This window comes from Sciurus carolinensis, chromosome 3 (assembly GCF_902686445.1).
Source record: "Sciurus carolinensis chromosome 3, mSciCar1.2, whole genome shotgun sequence".
Taxonomy (NCBI): domain Eukaryota; kingdom Metazoa; phylum Chordata; class Mammalia; order Rodentia; family Sciuridae; genus Sciurus; species Sciurus carolinensis.
In genome coordinates this window covers 156,692,692-156,709,706 of record NC_062215.1, presented here as the reverse complement: position 1 = coordinate 156,709,706, position 17,015 = coordinate 156,692,692, and the positions used below count along the sequence as shown (strand labels likewise).

General features: G+C 36.6%; 1 protein-coding gene across 5 annotated transcripts in view; it reads left to right on the top strand.

Moving 5' to 3' along the window:
• Nucleotides 1–11,843: 11,843 nt before the first annotated feature.
• The window catches only part of Kansl1l (KAT8 regulatory NSL complex subunit 1 like), a 132,821-nt gene continuing 127,649 nt past the window's right edge, over nt 11,844–17,015 (top strand). For 2 of the 5 annotated variants that reach the window (XM_047544038.1, XM_047544039.1), the window contains exon 1: nt 11,845–12,009. The gene's annotated coding sequence lies outside the window, so the exon portion shown is untranslated. Of the gene's footprint in view, nt 12,010–12,480; nt 12,578–17,015 lie in introns of those variants that run through there. The other 3 variants (XM_047544040.1, XM_047544036.1, XM_047544037.1) reach the window with 3 other exon arrangements.

The following is a 17,015-nucleotide window of genomic DNA, read 5'->3' as shown; positions in this document are numbered from 1 at the left end:
CCTTTCTTCTAAACTGGTGGTTTTCTTTACCTTACCAATTTGTCTTGTATACCCCCAAAAGAAGCATGTATTGAATCACAGATTTAAAAACTAAAAGAAGTGCTGGGTGCAGTACCACATGCCTATAATCCCAGTGGCTTGGAAGACTGAGGCAGGAAGATCTCGAGTTCAAAGCCAGCCTCAGCAAAAGTAAAGCGCTAAGCAACTCAGTGAGACCCTGTCTCCAAATAAAATGCAAAATAGGCCTGGGGATGTGGCTCAGTGGTTGAGTGCCTCTGAGTTTAATCCTTGGTACACCAACCCCCTCAGGGAAAAAAAAAAAAAAAAAAAGAGTAAAGGGACTTCAGAGTATACTTCTTAACTTTTCACTTCTTAAACAGCTAATCTTTGTGTCTTGCTTGTGTGGTTGTCCCTTCGGGAGGAAATTTATCATCTATATCTCATGCTGTGATGAGGAATCAAGAAACAGTAAATAATAATAATGCTTAAAGGACAAGGCAGGACTGACACAGCAATAAAGCAAAACTATGTAAATATTAATGAGAATTTAAAGGCCTAGTAATTTTGGTTTTTTGGCTGAGATTTTTAGGATCATAATTATTGCTTTAAAATTACTATTGCCCTTTATTTCTTTGATGGTGTTATTGAAGACTGTCTTGATTATTATTTTAAATTCTAACTCTGCAAATCTTTACTAATCTAATAATTTTAGTTGTTTATTGCTCAAAGTATAAGATTTCTAGGAGACTTTTCATGTCAGTATTATTTTTGGCACACACAGCATTTACTTATTTGGAGGCATTGGAAAGATTTGATGTTGGGATTGAAACCAACTATAAGCCTGTGTCAATTGCTTTACAATAAATGTTGAAAAGAAGTTGTACTCTATTTTTAAAAATCTGATTTTCAAGAAAAAGTTATGGGAAAAATTTCAAACATACTAAAAATTATAGTATCATGTAATGAACCTTTAACCTCCTCCCACCCCTTTTTTTCTCAAGTATTTGGAAGTAATTCCCAGGTTTAATGCTATTCATACACACATATATTTCAAAATATGAATCTAACTGATGAATTATTTTCTCATACCCAACAGGCCATTATCATATTTCAAAGACTTAAATTTAACATGTAATGCCAAGTTCACATTAAATTTTCCTTGAGTTGTATCAAAAATACCTTTTTGTGGTTAATTTGTTCAAACCAAGAACGAGCTAAAGATTTACAAATTGCATTTGGTTGTATGGTCTCCCAAGTCACTGGTCTCCCTTTTTTTCCTTCTCTCTTTTTAAATTTTTAAAAAGCAGATCACATATTTTTTTTCCATTTTTGGTATGCACATAGTAAAGTTTTTTGTTTTATTCTTAGAATTTTAGCTTGTATAGGTTTATGCAGCAATAACCAAAATCAGGATAGTGAACTGTTAAATCACCCCCCTGAAAATTTTCTTTACAGTCACACCTTCCCATACCTTAATCCCTGACACCAACCACTCTGAGCTTTGGTAGTATAGTTTTGAGATAGTAATATAAACGGAATTATACTGTAGGTTACTTTTTGACGATCTCTTCTTTCTCTTTGAAAAATACACTGAAAATTTATCCGTTTCGTATGAATCAGTAGCTTGGTGCTACGTGGTATTCCACTGTATGGATGTACCACAGTTTGTTTATTTGATCACCTGCTTAAGGACATTTTGGTTAAAGTTAAATCTTAACATCTTGCCAAGGTTAAATATCCCAGGAGGGGGACTGTTGAGTCACATGGTAAATAAATGTTTAACTTAGAAGAAACTGCCCAGCTGTTTTTCCAGAGTGCCGGTACCACTTTTCCTCCCTGCCATCAGTGGAAGGGTTCCTGTTACTTTGAATCTTCTCCAGCATTTGTATTTTTTATTTTAGCCATTCTAAAAAGTATGTGGGGATATCTCATGTTTTAAATTTGCATTTCCCTAAAGTCTAATGATGTTGAACAGCTTTTCATGTGTCATCTTTGATGTATAGCCTTTGGTGAATTGTCTGTTCAGGTCTTCTGCCCAGTTTGTAAAACATTGGGGTGCATGTTTTCTTAACATTGAACTTTGGGAGTTCTTTATATACTCTAATTCTTTCAAGTGCATGACAAAGCCAGACTGGCAGATTCATCTAGTTTAAAAAAAAGGAAAAAGCAAAAAGCAGTGGACCCAGTATTTTATTTTTCAAGGTAAAGTTCCTGTGTTATATTTATACTTACATATTTAATTCTGGAGCTATTATAAATTTATATTGCTATTTAATTCTGGTTAATAGTTATTGCCAAGATAATTGTTGTTTGATGATTTTGTGTCCTGTATTTTGCTAAATGTACATATCAATTCTAGGAGTTACTCTATAGATTCTTTGGTATAGTTTACATAGATGATAATGTCATCCATGAATAGGAACAATTTTCTTCTTTCTAATCTATGTGTCTTTCATTTCTTTTTTCTCTCTTTTTGTGCCCTCCCTCTTTTGTTTTGGTTTTATTATACTGATTAGGACTTCCACTACAATGTTGAGCAGGAATGGTGAGAATAAACATTTTTGTCGCTGATCTTAAGAGGAAGGCATTCAGGTTTTTACATTATGTATCATTTTTTAAGGCTTTTGATTTTTTTCCATAGTAGCCCTTTATCAGGTTGAAGAGGGTCCATTCTCATCCTAATTCATTGTGAGTTTTTAACATTAATGAATATTGATTCTGTCAAATACTTCTTTCTAAGTCACATAGTTTTTCTCCTTTGACCTATTAACATACCAGATGTCATAGTCTGTTCTTGCTGGTATAACAAAATATCACAAACGGGATAATTTATAAATAATAGATCTTTATTTCTCACAGTTCTGAAGGCTGTTAAGTCCAAGATTGAGGTGCTGGTGGGTTCAGTGTCTGGTAAAGAACCAGTCTGTGCTTCTAAGAGGTGCCTTGAAGGCTGTATCCTCAGGATGAACAGTGTCCTGACATGGTAGAGTGGCAGAAGGACAAAATGGAGCTAGCTAGTCCCCTCCAGACCTTTTGTAAGGGCACTAATCCCAAGCACAAGGGCAGAGCCCTTATTTTCCTAAAAGTACTGTTGCATTGGGGATTAAGTTTCAACTTGAATTTTGGGGCAGAAAACATTCAAACCAGAGCTCTGGAGTACATTTCTTGACATTATAAGTATTAAACCAACCTTGTCTCCTTGGGATTAGTCCCATTTAGTCATTATTTTTTGTCTTTTTAATGTAGTATTTGGATTAATTTGGTAATACTTTATTGAGAATTTTTGTGTGGGTTCTTGAGGAACATGAGGCTATAATTGTTTTTGAACAGTAACCTTATTTTCATGCACCATCTGTCTGGTTTTATCAGGGTAATGCTGACGTCATAGAGTGAGTTGAGGATTATTTTCCATATAGTTGATTTGTCGGGGGAAAAAAGTTCATTTATTTTGTAAAATGTTCACCATTATTGATTTGCCTCATTGATCTCTCATGGTGGTTCTATTTATGCTTCTATTCTCCATGTTTCCAGTAAAATGATAGATCTAGAGGCTTAATTAGATTCAGGCTCAATATTTTTACCCAGATAACTCAATAAGCAGAATGTGAAATATTATATTGCATGACATGAGACACATCCGTAGTTTTCTCATTTTTAGTGAATCTGAAATTGTGATCAGTGGATCTCAGCATTAGTCTGATACCTCCTTAAAATTTCCTATAAAGATTTTACCTCATGGTTTGACATTCATCCATAACAATTGACAAGATATATTATTTCATTAGGAATTGCAAAAGATGCTTTTCTTATTTTTTTCACTCCTTTTACATTTATTAACTTTAATCAAATTTTTGGTTAGTCTGTATGTCCATTCGTATACATAGAAATCAGAAGCTGAGACATGGAGGGTTTTTTTGAGAGGTAGTACCTGTGAAAGATGAAAAGGGAAGGAAATCATATTAGGCAGGGCAAACAGTACCTCTGTCATGAAGTGTTTTTGACAGTTTCACCTGACCCAGTGAGAAGTTGTCCTAGGACTGTCTAGGAGATGGTGGCCTTGGCTTATAAGTTAATGTGGATCCCTTGGTTGCTAACACCTGGAGCCTGTCAACTACATTTTTTACAATAAAATGACAAGTTCTTTCTTGAAGGGAAATCTAGGAGCTGCTAGGAGCTGCCAGTACACAGATGCTATATCCTGAGATACAATTTGTAAATAAAAGGCAGAAGAAACTATACTTTTTACCAATTTTTAGAGTAATGAGTAGGTATTGTAGCAATTCCTAATGGTAAGGATTTTTTTAGTAAGGATTTTTTTAGTATCAAGAGTTCATGGATTTTGAAAATTCTGATGAATTTCAATTAATTATAGGGTTTTTTTTTTCTTTTTTTAACTAGGGATTGAACCCAGGGACCCTTAACTACTGAGCCACATCCCTAGCCCTTTTTATTTTGCTTTAAGATAGTGTCTCACTAAGTTGCTTAGGACCTCACTAAACTACCAACACTGGCTTTAAACTTACAATACTTCTGCCTCAGCCTCCCAAGTTGCTGGGATTACAGGTGTGTGCCACCCCACCCAGTTTGTTCCTTTTAGATGTACTAGTTATTTCATCTTCAACCAATAAGAGTCCATTTAAGTTTGTTCTTATTTTTTGCATTTTATTATGAAAAGTGTCATATACAAATGTATAGAAAACTGGATAATGAGAGACCATCACACAGCTTTGACAAATATCAACTCATGACCAGTCTTTAATCATCTATACTCTTTTATATCCCCCACTCTCATAGATTATTTACAAATAAATACTATGTATCATGTAATCCTGAGTAATATTGACAAGGCCCATTATTTATTAAAGTGTCTTTGCTATCTGACACAACAAAATGTTCCTTTCCTGTCATGTACAATTCCTGTACTATACCTACATCAGCCATTTCCCTCAGATTTCCAATTTATTTAGTGACTTTTTTTTTCTGCTTCAAGCTACTATGAATTTTGTTCATTTGTTTCTTTTACATTCTAATTCATGAAATCGCCCTTGTTACTATTTTGATTATTAAAAATTATAAATGTTCTTCAGTCTTTTTCTTAAAACTAAACTCAACAAAAATTTATCTTACTATATCTTAATATATATATAAAATTTATCTTACTATATCAATATATATAAAGATATATAGTATATCTTAATATATATTAGCATATCCCAAGAGAATTTATGTTCGATTTTACAGTAGAAAATTAGAATGTTTCTCTTACAAGAAATAGAAAACCCACATCAAATTTGCTTAAACATTGAAAGAAGGGCTCACAAAACTGGAAAGCTCGGAGATAGGGCAGACTTAAGGATGGTTGAGCAGCTTAACTTTTGTCACCAACCTACTCACTTTACCAGCTGCTTTTTATTCCTCCATTCTGTCTATAGTATAGGCCTAATTCTGAAACTGACCTTACAAATGGTCATAAGATGGTCTTTCTTCTTCACGTGCAAGGTGAGAATGCCCAGTATTTTGGGCATAAGCACTGCTGTTCACAGGGGACTGGTTTTGGTCCCATCCCTACCTCTGATCTAGTGATTGTTTCTAGGGAAATAGAATGTGTGAATTTACTTGAGCCTCTTAGGGTCCTCTGTGGGACATGGAGATAAGAGCAGATTCACTCAAAGCATATGAACTGAGTGGAGGGTTAGATACCAGCAAGAAAATCAGGAAAATGTTAGGAAAGAGAAATTATAGAATAGAAACCAAATAGGCACTAACAATACCTACTATAGCAACTACAAACTATATTTTGGTTATTGGGATCAGGACTATATTGCCATATAGTCTCATTTGTTGAAGCCCATTTAAAATTTTTTTGACATGACTTTATAGTAGAGAGCCCTGATGTCAATACACAAGTCTCCTTTCTGCCTATGTAAGTATATCATTTCCTGGTATCCTTGTAATTGGGCAGGGTAATGAGACTGGCCATTGCCAATGGGATGTGGAAGGAGGTGAGGTTTGTCTTACCCTGTGGCAGCAATTGTAGAGGTGCTAGGGAGGTGACATAAGATCAAAGGTGACATAAGGTATGCATGTGATGGAGTGTAGATCCAACATATAGAAAACATTGTTCTGGAAAGTTGCCTGAACCTGCAGCAGACTGTGTGAGGTAGAAATAAACTTTTTTGTGTGTGTTAAGTCACTGATTTGGGGGCTGTTACTGCATCATAACTTGGCCCATTATGCCTGATATGACTTTCCTGTACTATATCACATATGGTACATATTCAAGGAAATATAACTGGTATTATACAGTTGTCCCTCATATCCATGGAGGATTGGTTTTAGGACCTCTGAAGATACCAAAATCTACAGATATTCAAGTTTTTTATATTATGCAGCACAATTTTTTCATAGAGACTATGTACAGTCTCCTGTGTGCTTTAAATCATCTGTAGATTACTAATAATACCTAATGCATTTTAAATACTATGTAAATAGTTGTATTCAATATTGCTTAAAGAATAACAAGAAAAAGTGTGCATGTTCAGTACAAATACAGTTTCTTTCTTTTTTTCCTTTTGGAATTTTTATGTCTCTTGTTGGTTAAATCCCAGAATGCTGAGCCCATAGGTACAGAGCACTAACTATATGTGTAACACCTTCAGTGATCCCCCAAAATTGTCATGAAGTTCATATTTCACATGGAGTGAATGAGAATGTTAGAATACACTTCAATTGCAGTGATTTCTAACCCTTACTTCTGGATATGCATGTTTAAAGACCTATGAGATAAATGTTCTGAAAACAATACCTTCATTGTTTCATTTCTTTTTGTAAAAATCTTCAGTGATTCCATTATTACCTATCAAATATAAGCTTTACATTCCTTAGTTAACCTTGCATCATAGCCTTCCATATTTTGTTCCCAATGTACTTTTCCAGATTTGTGCACCATTATTTTTTATTACATCAAAGTGTTCAGCTTTCGTGACACCTATGGGCACAGCCATAGAGCCTGCAAAAGGGAATGTAGTACCAAAAATACCTTTGTAGCTGTTTTTGTTGTTGGTTTGTTTGACCCTCTCCCCTCCCAAACCTTGCTACATCTAGCCAACTCTGGTTTAGACATTTTGCTTTGGAAACAGGTAGACACCATTGTCTGTCTAACCAAGATCTAGTTTTCCTTTCTTCTAAACTAATTCCTATATTATTGGAAGTGATAATGTATTTGACTTTGCCTGCATTTCCTAGTCTCCCTCGAAACTACATATATCCACGTGAAAAAGCTGTAGAATTGTTGAGAGGACTTTAGGAGAGGCACCTTTAAGTCTTTGTTGACTTCTGCTCTTAAGGTCCAGTAGCCATCTAGGACTGTGAGATTACTTTGAGAATAGAATTGGGACTGAGAATGGTAGAAGAGAATAATAGAAAGGACCCAGGTTCTTGATGACTCTGTGCTGCCATGATTTCAGCTCTGGGATGCCTACCTTTAGAATTCTTTTACTGGGGCTGGGGTTGTGACTCAGTGATACTAACACTTGCCTAGCATGTATGAGGCCCTGGGTTCAAATCCAGAACCACCAAAAAGAGGTTTTTTTTAGTGCATTTCATTGACATCTTAAGATGTCACATTATTTATTAATATAAAAACACTCCCTATCAACTCATACAGTGCTTTATTATTGCATGAACTGTGGAGTCATTCTTACTTCAGAAATGTTAAAATGTCAAAATGAAATCAAAATACAAGAGAATTAACCTATGTTTTTAAACCATTATTATTTTGGGTCTCTTGTACATGACACAGCCTACCTTTAACCTAACAATAAACTAGCTTTTAATTTTCTGTATACATTTTAGACTAGAAACTCCTTGAGGTTTCCAAGTCCACCTTCATCAAGGAGACCTTGTTTAAAAATCAGCTTTGTTGAAGTAGAATCCATATACGATAACATGTACTAAAGTATAGGTTTTGACGAGTTTTGACAAATACATGTACCCATTTGACTTCCACCATAATCAAGGTGCAAAATATTTTTGTTAGCCCTCATACCAATCCCAGTCAATTCTCCCCAGTCCCACCTTAAGAACTGCTGATCTGTTTTCTATCATTACAGTTTAGATTTGTCTTTCTAGTCTTATATAAATGGGACCATACAATATTTATACTTTTATGTCTGGTTTCTTTCACTCAGCATCCTGTGTAAGACTGATCTCTGTTGTTTTATATATCAGTAGTTTGTTTCTTTTTGGGATATATGTATATTACACAATTTACACTTTCACAGATGATGGATCTTAGAGTTCTCTCCTGTTGAGTCTTTTGTGAATAAAGGTGCTATGGATATTTGTATGCACAGTCATTTTTTTATTCCCCTGTAATCATATGCCTATTTTGTCTTCTTTTGTACCCAGCCCTGGTTATAAGAATCCTGAAACTCTTGCTATTTATCCCTACCTCTTTTCTGCTTGTCTATAAATACTGGCTAAAGCTAACTCTATCCTGAGAAGGAATTACCACTTTTAGCTTTACTGCTTTTCCTATTCCATTTTCTAAACCTGATCATAAAAACAAAGAAATACACTAGAATATGACAGTGGAAGACAGTTGTCCTGGGCATAGAAATGTAGAAGAATAAATAGTACAAGCTCCCAAAGTACTTTCTATTCTATAAGAGGTAATGGGGAAAGAACTCTTGCTTTGGAGTCAGTCAGATCTGTCTTTAATTCCAAGATTGGCCATTTATTAGTGAAACTATCTGGGTACACTAACTTCACTGAAGTTCATTTTTTTTTCCACCTGAAAAATGAATAAAAGACTGCAGAATGTGAGAATTAAGGAATTCATCTTTCAACCTGTATTTGTACAGAATCCTGTCCTATGCTCTGGGAAAACAGCAAAAGGTTGACCTAATGGAACTTATTTACTTCCTAGACTATGGAGAAAACATGTAAAAATCAAAATCTGTTATGTTCAGTGGTGATAAGTGCTATGAGAAAGAGCAGGAAGGAGGATAGAAAAGGTGGTGTTTGTAACCCCTTCTTGGCTGAGTTGCTTGAAACCAGAGATTGATCTTTCTCCCTTATCTCTAGCATTTATCACAGTGTCAGCTGTATCTTAAGTGCTGCACCAATGTTTCCTGAAAGAAACGAATGACTGAATAAGTTGAGGAGAGAAGTTTATCTCATGAAATCACTGTAATACTGCTTAGCTGGACACTTCTACATATTTCCAGACAGGTAATAATCATGTCAGCAGTAATGATGCCCTTCTATTCTCCTTGTTCTTAATGGATCTTTCTTATCACTTCTAATTTTTTTCTTGGAAATCAGAATTCTTTTAATGTAGCTTCTAAATAGCAATATAACCTTGATTTAAAAAAAACATGCATTGTTTAGGCTCTTGCTGAATTAATGAATTTGACAAATGATTTAATATGACAATTTTTATAACAAGGAGTTTTGATATTCTTGTGTCTAGAAAACTGACATGCATGTAGTATACATCCTAAACTCATGCTTTAGAACAGTATTTGGAGTCAAAACACAATGCACTTAATATGTCATTAAATGGGATAAAAAGAAACCCACAAAACCCAGTAGCAGAGCCATCTCGTACATACATAAAATATAGCAGGCCTTACAGATGACTGGGATTTCTTCCATGTGTTTTTCAACATATTTACATATAACGTATTCTTTTATTAATCATTCCCCCATTCCTATTAAAGTATCATAAGTTGAATATAAAGGAGTAGGAAAATTTGCATATTGTTGTCAATATATTAAGATGTGCAGAATTTGATAGACTAGAATGTAAAAGAATTGACCTGGAGTAGTGAAAACATCCTACCTCTTATAGTGTTTAATGAACAAATTAGATAATATTGCAAAAATGCTTTATAAACCATTATTTGTATTATTGCAAAGTTTAATAACTGATGCATCTCCATTACCCATGATAAAATATGTGTTAAGTAAACATTTGGTGAATGTATAAGTATTTTGTTTGGGTAATGAATAATTATTTCACAGGAGAAAATTGTACCATCAAATGATTTTGTAGTTCTACAATTCCCAAAGGTTAAAATTCGAATTCCTTTCTTTCAAGATTAAACCGATCTAGTGCTGGGATTGTAGCTCAGTGGTGGATCCAGTGCTTACCTCGCAAGCGTGAGGCACTGGGTTCGATATTCAGCACCACATAAAAATAAATAGAGGTATTGTGTCCATCTACAACTAAAAATAAAAAATAAAAAAATTGAACCAATCTAGTTGTCAGTGTTCTGTTCTACTCCAATAACGTAGTTCGTTCAAGCTACTCAAGGATACTATCTCCAGGACTATTGATGCCTTCCTTGCATTTGTGCCTGAAACCTTTAATACCCAACTCAAATCCAAAATCTTTCTTTGAACCATTCTAACACGTTTGACTTCTCTGCTATTACACACATCTTTAATACGTTGCTCATTTTTGCATTTCAGTCCCTAGGGACTAAGATAGTCCTTTAAAGACGGCAAGTATCCCGCATATATTTGTGGATTTGTTCTTCACAACACACCATGAGTTCATAACTTTTAATCCAATGAGGGTAAATCATTTTCCTGAAGCTTCCCTTGCCCCATAAGGTACAATTGTTGTTTTGAGTAATTTTTAAAAAGTATTCTCTTCATTAAATGCAGCTTGTCAAAACAATTTTTCATTAATATCACAACGTACTAGAAAGATTAGGAGCGCGCAGTCCGTCTTGCGATTCTAGTAGTTTTAGGAGTTGCCTTTGTTACAACTAATTCCTTGACTCGACTTCAACCTTTAATTACTCTGATCCAATTAATAAGGTCAAAATAGCGGCAACTGTCATTCTGGATCTAAAATTCGAGTTCCCTCGACTCCCTAAATCATTCCAGTAAAATAATAAGCTTAGGAAAGCCTGGAATCCATCGTCCAAACAGCTACAGAGTTTCAAGAAGAAAAAAAGTGCGTGGCTGGGCAAATGCCCGGGTGTAGCGCAGTGGTGAGAGGAGCGCTGAGCCAGGTGCAAGACTCCTAGGGATGTTTTGGTGCGTCTCTGGCCAACTATCTTCATATAAAACTCCGTTTATTTATCTGACTGCGCTACTGCAGAGCGGACTTAACTCTAACTCCAGTTTTGTAGGAAAAAAAAAAAAAAGCGTGCTCTGGCGGCTTCTGATTTCTAAAAAAATCAAAATCTGACCCAGCTAAATCCAAAGCCCATTGGTCATAGATTTCAGGTGTCTAAGCGGTCGTACCAAATTAAGACTGGATTTGAGCAATTGGTCCCAAACCCAGGCAGATGCAGGGAGACGTGCAGACTTGATAGCAGGGCGAAAGCTCCGTTACAACTTGCCCCTGGAGCGGCAGCGGGGGAGACCGAGGCGCCAGGAGCCGTGGCGGCCCCGGCGCGGGCGGCAGGACATGAGGCAGCCTGACTTTCTCAGTGCTTTGTTTTTCCTGTCACGGAGGCACAGAAATAGCAGTGCAGAGGCGGGAAGTCTCCCGGCCGTATTTTTGTTGTTGTTTTTCCGGGCTGGCAAAGGGAAGGAGGAGGAAGCAGGAGCCGCGAGGAGCACGCCCCGAGAGATCAGCGGCGCTTCGGCGCCCCTGCAGCAGAGTTCGGCAGTCACACTCCGGCCACTTCCAGAACGCTCCGAGCAGCTTCTGTAGGCCCCGCCCGCTGCCGGGGTTTCCCCGCCGCCCGCTCTCATTTGCATGGCGCTGCCCCTCCCCCGCTGCCATTGGCCGGCACCGGGCTCCGCCCCCCCCACCGCTGCAGGGTTCCGTCCCCCGAGCCGCCCGGAGCTGCGGGCAGCAGGCGGACTGTTAAACCGCGGCGGCGGCGGCGGCCGGGGCGGGAGTGGGGCGCGCTCTGGAGACGAGTCAGCGGCGCCCCGGGTGGGGGGGAGGCGGGCGGGCAGCTAGAGATCACCTCGGCAGCCCCCACCACGGCCGGACCGAAGGTGCGGCGGCGGAGGGAAGCCAGGGCGCCCCAGCAGGCGAGTGGCCGGCGTCTCAGCGGCGGGCTGAGGGGGGTGGGTCTCCTCGGCTGGGGACGACGGCAGCGCGGGGAGGGGAGAGCGGAGAAGACCGCTGGGTGGACTCGCGGGCTGGGCCACCGATCGGCAGCTCCTCGTCCCCCGAATCCTCTGGGCTGTTGGACTCTGGGCCCCGGCACAAGATCGTGCTCTAGGACAGGGGTCGGACCGCAGCCAAATTTAAACGGCTAAACCTAACAGCCTTGGCAGGAGCTGAGGGGAGGGAGGGAGGGGTGGAGGGAGGGGTAGGGGCGGGCCTAGACGTGGGTCACGTGGGGGAGGGGAGGGGCTTGACAGGCCTCCCTTTTGTTTTGGCTGGCGCGTGCGCAGAAGGAAGAACACGTGGTCTCCTTGTCCCGCCCCTTGCCTCGGCGGCCGCGCCTTACCCAGTGCGGGTGTGGTGATCTCTGGTTTGGGGTTGCTGAGAGGCATAGCTGTGTGTATTAGAAGTGACTTTTATTTAGTTTCGTACTTTAGGCATACGTTGATTTGAGCTTTAGGATTATTTGGGATGGAGCGCAATCTACAGGTTATTGAGGGACGGTGTTTCCAAGTTTGTGTCACTGGGTGTGTTGAGGGAACGGTCTTGCAGAAAAAATTGTGTGGTGTTTGTAGCAAGAAGTACAGGGCTTTATGTTTTGATCGTTTCAGAAACCACAGGAAAGGAGGAGGCCGGCGCCCAGTGAGCAGGCACTGGATAGATGTTACGAGAGAATTAGTGTTTGTCTCGTTCCCTGCCTGCTCTGCCCTTCGGATCGGGAGTGCGGGGAGATACCCCCACCCCCAACTGTGGGAAGCATATTTTGTTTTGATTCCCCAAACTTAAGGAACAGTCATGTGCTTTCGAGATACGTCCTTCGTCTTTAACCTTTGCTTAAAACTTCTTGCTAAGTTTGGGTCAGTAGAAAACAAAATCTTTTAAAAATACTGACTGGGTGGGACAGATTTGTTAGGAACAAACCTAAGTTATGTTTTTTGAATACTGCATACACGGCGTGTTTTGACTAGGAAAGAGCAGCCTTAATAATAATTCATAACTGGAGAAAAACCTGGTATTATGGAATGCAGATTGAGAAAGAGGTGTAGCAGTGAGTAGTTTTTACCCTTTCCTCTTCTTAACTAGCCATTTCCTTGGGCAAGTCACAACCTTTCTCATCTCAAATCTGTTTCCTTTTGTAAATCTTTTCATAATATGGTCGCTGTCCGAAGAGATTGTTGAGAAAATCAAATGCCTTGTGTAGTTTTTGTAATCTTTACTAACACTACAGATACTGAAATTTTCAATAATGGCTTTGTAACAAAAATTAGTTTTTTAAACAGCCAGCCAACTTTTTTAATTTTTAATTTTTAAAAATTTTTACAGACTGTGTTTTGACTCATTGTACACAAATGGGGTACAACTTTTCGTTTCTATGGTTGTATACGGTGTAGATTCACACCATTTGTGTAATCATACATGTACATAGGGTATTGATGTCTGTCTCATTCCACCATCCTTTAGCCAGCTTTTTAAAAGTCAGCATTTGGAAGAATGTAAACAATAAATTATGAAATAGGTTAAACTTCACTTTTATAAGAAAATGTGTTATAACTTCGATTCCTTCCTCCCTTTCCTCTTACTCAGATCAGTGTCGGGGTCTACCACCATTTCCTCTTGGTTTAATCTGCATAGACTGTCATTACTAACCCAGCCTTTCTGGAGTTTCTGTTTTGTGTTTTAAATGTGAAATTCTTCTTAATCCTGGCTAATTCTCTCATATTGACATATACATTTTAATTTGGTGATAGTTCTTTTTTAAATAATTATTTTATTGAATCTTATTTTAAAAATAATTTGGAAGCTAGAGAAAAGAACAAATAAGAAAAAAGTTTGTCTTCTCTAAATTCTTTTAAGCTTATATATGTACTTTTCCTGAAACAGGGATCATACAGTGTTTTCTTAATTTTAGCTCAGAAACATTCCCATGTCATTTAATATTCTTTGAAAAAATATTTTAATATTTGCTTAACATCTCATCTTGTAACTATCATATTTTAAGTTCTCTCTCTGCAGATGTTTGGGATGCTTTGCTAGTATAAATTACACTACAAAGAACAGACTTTTACATAAATCTTTGAAAATTTCCTCCCTAGTTTTGTAGAAGGGCATTACTGAGTCAGAGTCTGGTTTTTGTTGTTGTTGTTCTTGTTCTTGTTTTTAATACTCTTGTAACCTCACCAAATTACTTTCCAGAATGTTGTATTGATTTACACTCCTAGTGGTGTGATGAGTATGTCTCTTATTACATCTTTGTTCATCATACAGTATTAGCTTTAAAAGGAAAAACCTTTCTTTAATTTGCATTCAAATCTTGTTTTCTTTTTTCACTTATGTCAGTGGGGTATTTTATTTCAGAACTTATAAGGTGCTTAAAAAAGAAAGGTGTTTCATATTGGGCATGCTACAAATCACCATGGATGCGCAATATATACCAAATTGGCTATTAATATTTACCTTTAATGTATGAAAGGTCAGGAAGTTGTTTGCTTTTTGTCTTACTCAATTTAAGAATACATTGTTAGTAATATAATATTTGACCGATTCATTGAATTCTTGTTCCTTCAGGTGGGGCCTCACTCTTCTTACCACAGTTACCTATTAAAAAATCCAGTAACTTCTCTTTGTCCAACTGCTGATTCAAGCACTTCATCCAGTTTTGCTGCCATTTAACCTAACTTGGACTGTTTCACGTCATTTACTCATTTATCTGTCTTCTATGGAATTAAAGATTGCACTCTGAGCATTCTAGTTTATTGTAGCCTTCTGTTTGACAAAAAAGGATGCCTAGTGTCTAAAGTTCCCTGTTTTATTATTCAGATTATTCTTGACAGTCCACCTCTTACTGCATATTGCATCCTTTACTGCTCTTAGTCTACCTCAGAAATCTTATACATAATGTCTAGTTCTTGTTTTCATGATCTCTCATGTATTCATTCAGTTATTTCTTGTTCATGTCCTTTAAATTTGTCTATATTGTATCAGATGGTAGTTGAAGGAGGCAAGAAGCTGTGTTCTTCAGGTTTGGACTTATATTTAGGATTATTTATTGATTGGGTTCATCAAGTTATAAACAGCAAGGAATGGAGCTGCAACACAAGTGACAGCTAGTGGGAAATTAGCAAGCAGTTATTGACTTTAAAGCATATCATTTTTATCTCTGTCCCTAAAGTTATTATTGCTTTACAGTACTATAATAGAATATTGTACTTAATAATGATCCTGTGTCATAAATTCAATCCTACATTACTTTTAGGAAGTTAAATTTAGAAAGGTAAGGAAGGTATATCATTTCCAAAAGATTTCTACTGTTTTTCTTGAAAATGTCATCCTTAGTGGATGTTTAATGAACTATGCTCCTTATACTTTAACCATTTAGGATAAATAAACACCCAAAAATATTAATAAAAGTGGTAATATGCTTGCCCATAGACAACCTGTAATAAAAATCAAAGATAATTTATAATGGAGGTTTTTAATATTTGATCTTATTTTTAGGTTCATAGAAACATTTCTCTGTGGATGTGGAAATTCATTCATTTATAGTATTTAAACTTTGATAAAATTGAAGTTGTTTATGAGCTTTTCGTTTATTTGTAATATTGAGACTTTTTCCAGCCCTAAAAGTTAAAGAATTCTCAAATATGTTATTTTTAATAATTAAAATAATGTATTTGGTAGTAGGTTATTAATCAGTTTGCCACATGAAGTTAAATTGAAGCCAAAAAGTATTAATTGAGCAAATGTGATAGTGTACTTTTAAATGTAAATTTCTGCAACTAAATTGATGTATACAGAAAAGTACACTTCATTTATATTCCTATGAGTCATGCACTTGTAACTGAATGGTAATAATTCTGCTTGAAGTATGATCTGTTTGATGTGTTATGTGGCCACCCAAGTGGCTTTATCTTTAATTAAATTCCTTTAGTCTTCAAAGAGAATTCCTTTTTAGGCATAGTTTTCAAAGTGGAAGAAGTTCTTGCTTATAAACATAATTGAATACAAAGTACTAAGCTCACTGTACCCTAGTCATGCCAATTACTGCAGTGTTTTCTACTATAAATTGAGAATTCCCCTTATAAGGCACAAAGAAATATTGAGGAATAAAACTGTACCAGTTTGAACTCATTCTCCTTTTGTTAATTGAATTTTTCCTTTTTATATAATGTTAGAAAATTTGAGTTCCCTTATATTTTAGTTTAAAAAGTACATTCATATTTTGCTAAAATGATTTGTCTTTTTCCTTATCCTTTTCTTATTGTTATTATCATGGTTCAACTATTTGAAACATTTAAGTCCTAAGTGTGAAAATAATTTAGCATGCGGCTCTACTCCAGGGTTCTCCCCTTTGTCAAAATGCTGCTGGTGGTCATTTTGATTTTTTTAGCTTACAGGTGAATGTGCTTTCTGTTTGATTTTTTAATTCTAGTTTTGCTGCTTTACATGGAAATGTACTGGATTTATCAAGATTACAATGAAAAGGGTAAATTTAATGTTCAGGGGTAGATTTGGATAGGATATTTTCCATGGACTATGTATGCATTCTAGAACATAAATCATAATAAAAATTTGGAGCAGTATTTTAGGGGGTGGCAAAACAAATTTGGCCTTTAATATTTAATATTCATTCTTAGTGGGAAGAGTGATTCTTACTTTATTATCAGTTTTAACTCTGAAGGTAGAAGGACGATATTAGCAAATTTTTAAATTTTTCTTTAAAAAATATTTCAAAAATTATTTGGAATATGTGACCTATATGATAACTGGTCAAGACTTGATTACTAAGTGTCTGAGCCAACTCATTTATTGTTATTTTGTTAATTATCTTACCATGTACATACTGGTTTTGAGAAATGATAGCTTTTTACTATTCATGATGCCCAGGGGATTAAATTGTGTATAATTAATGCTAAACTCATAAATATGA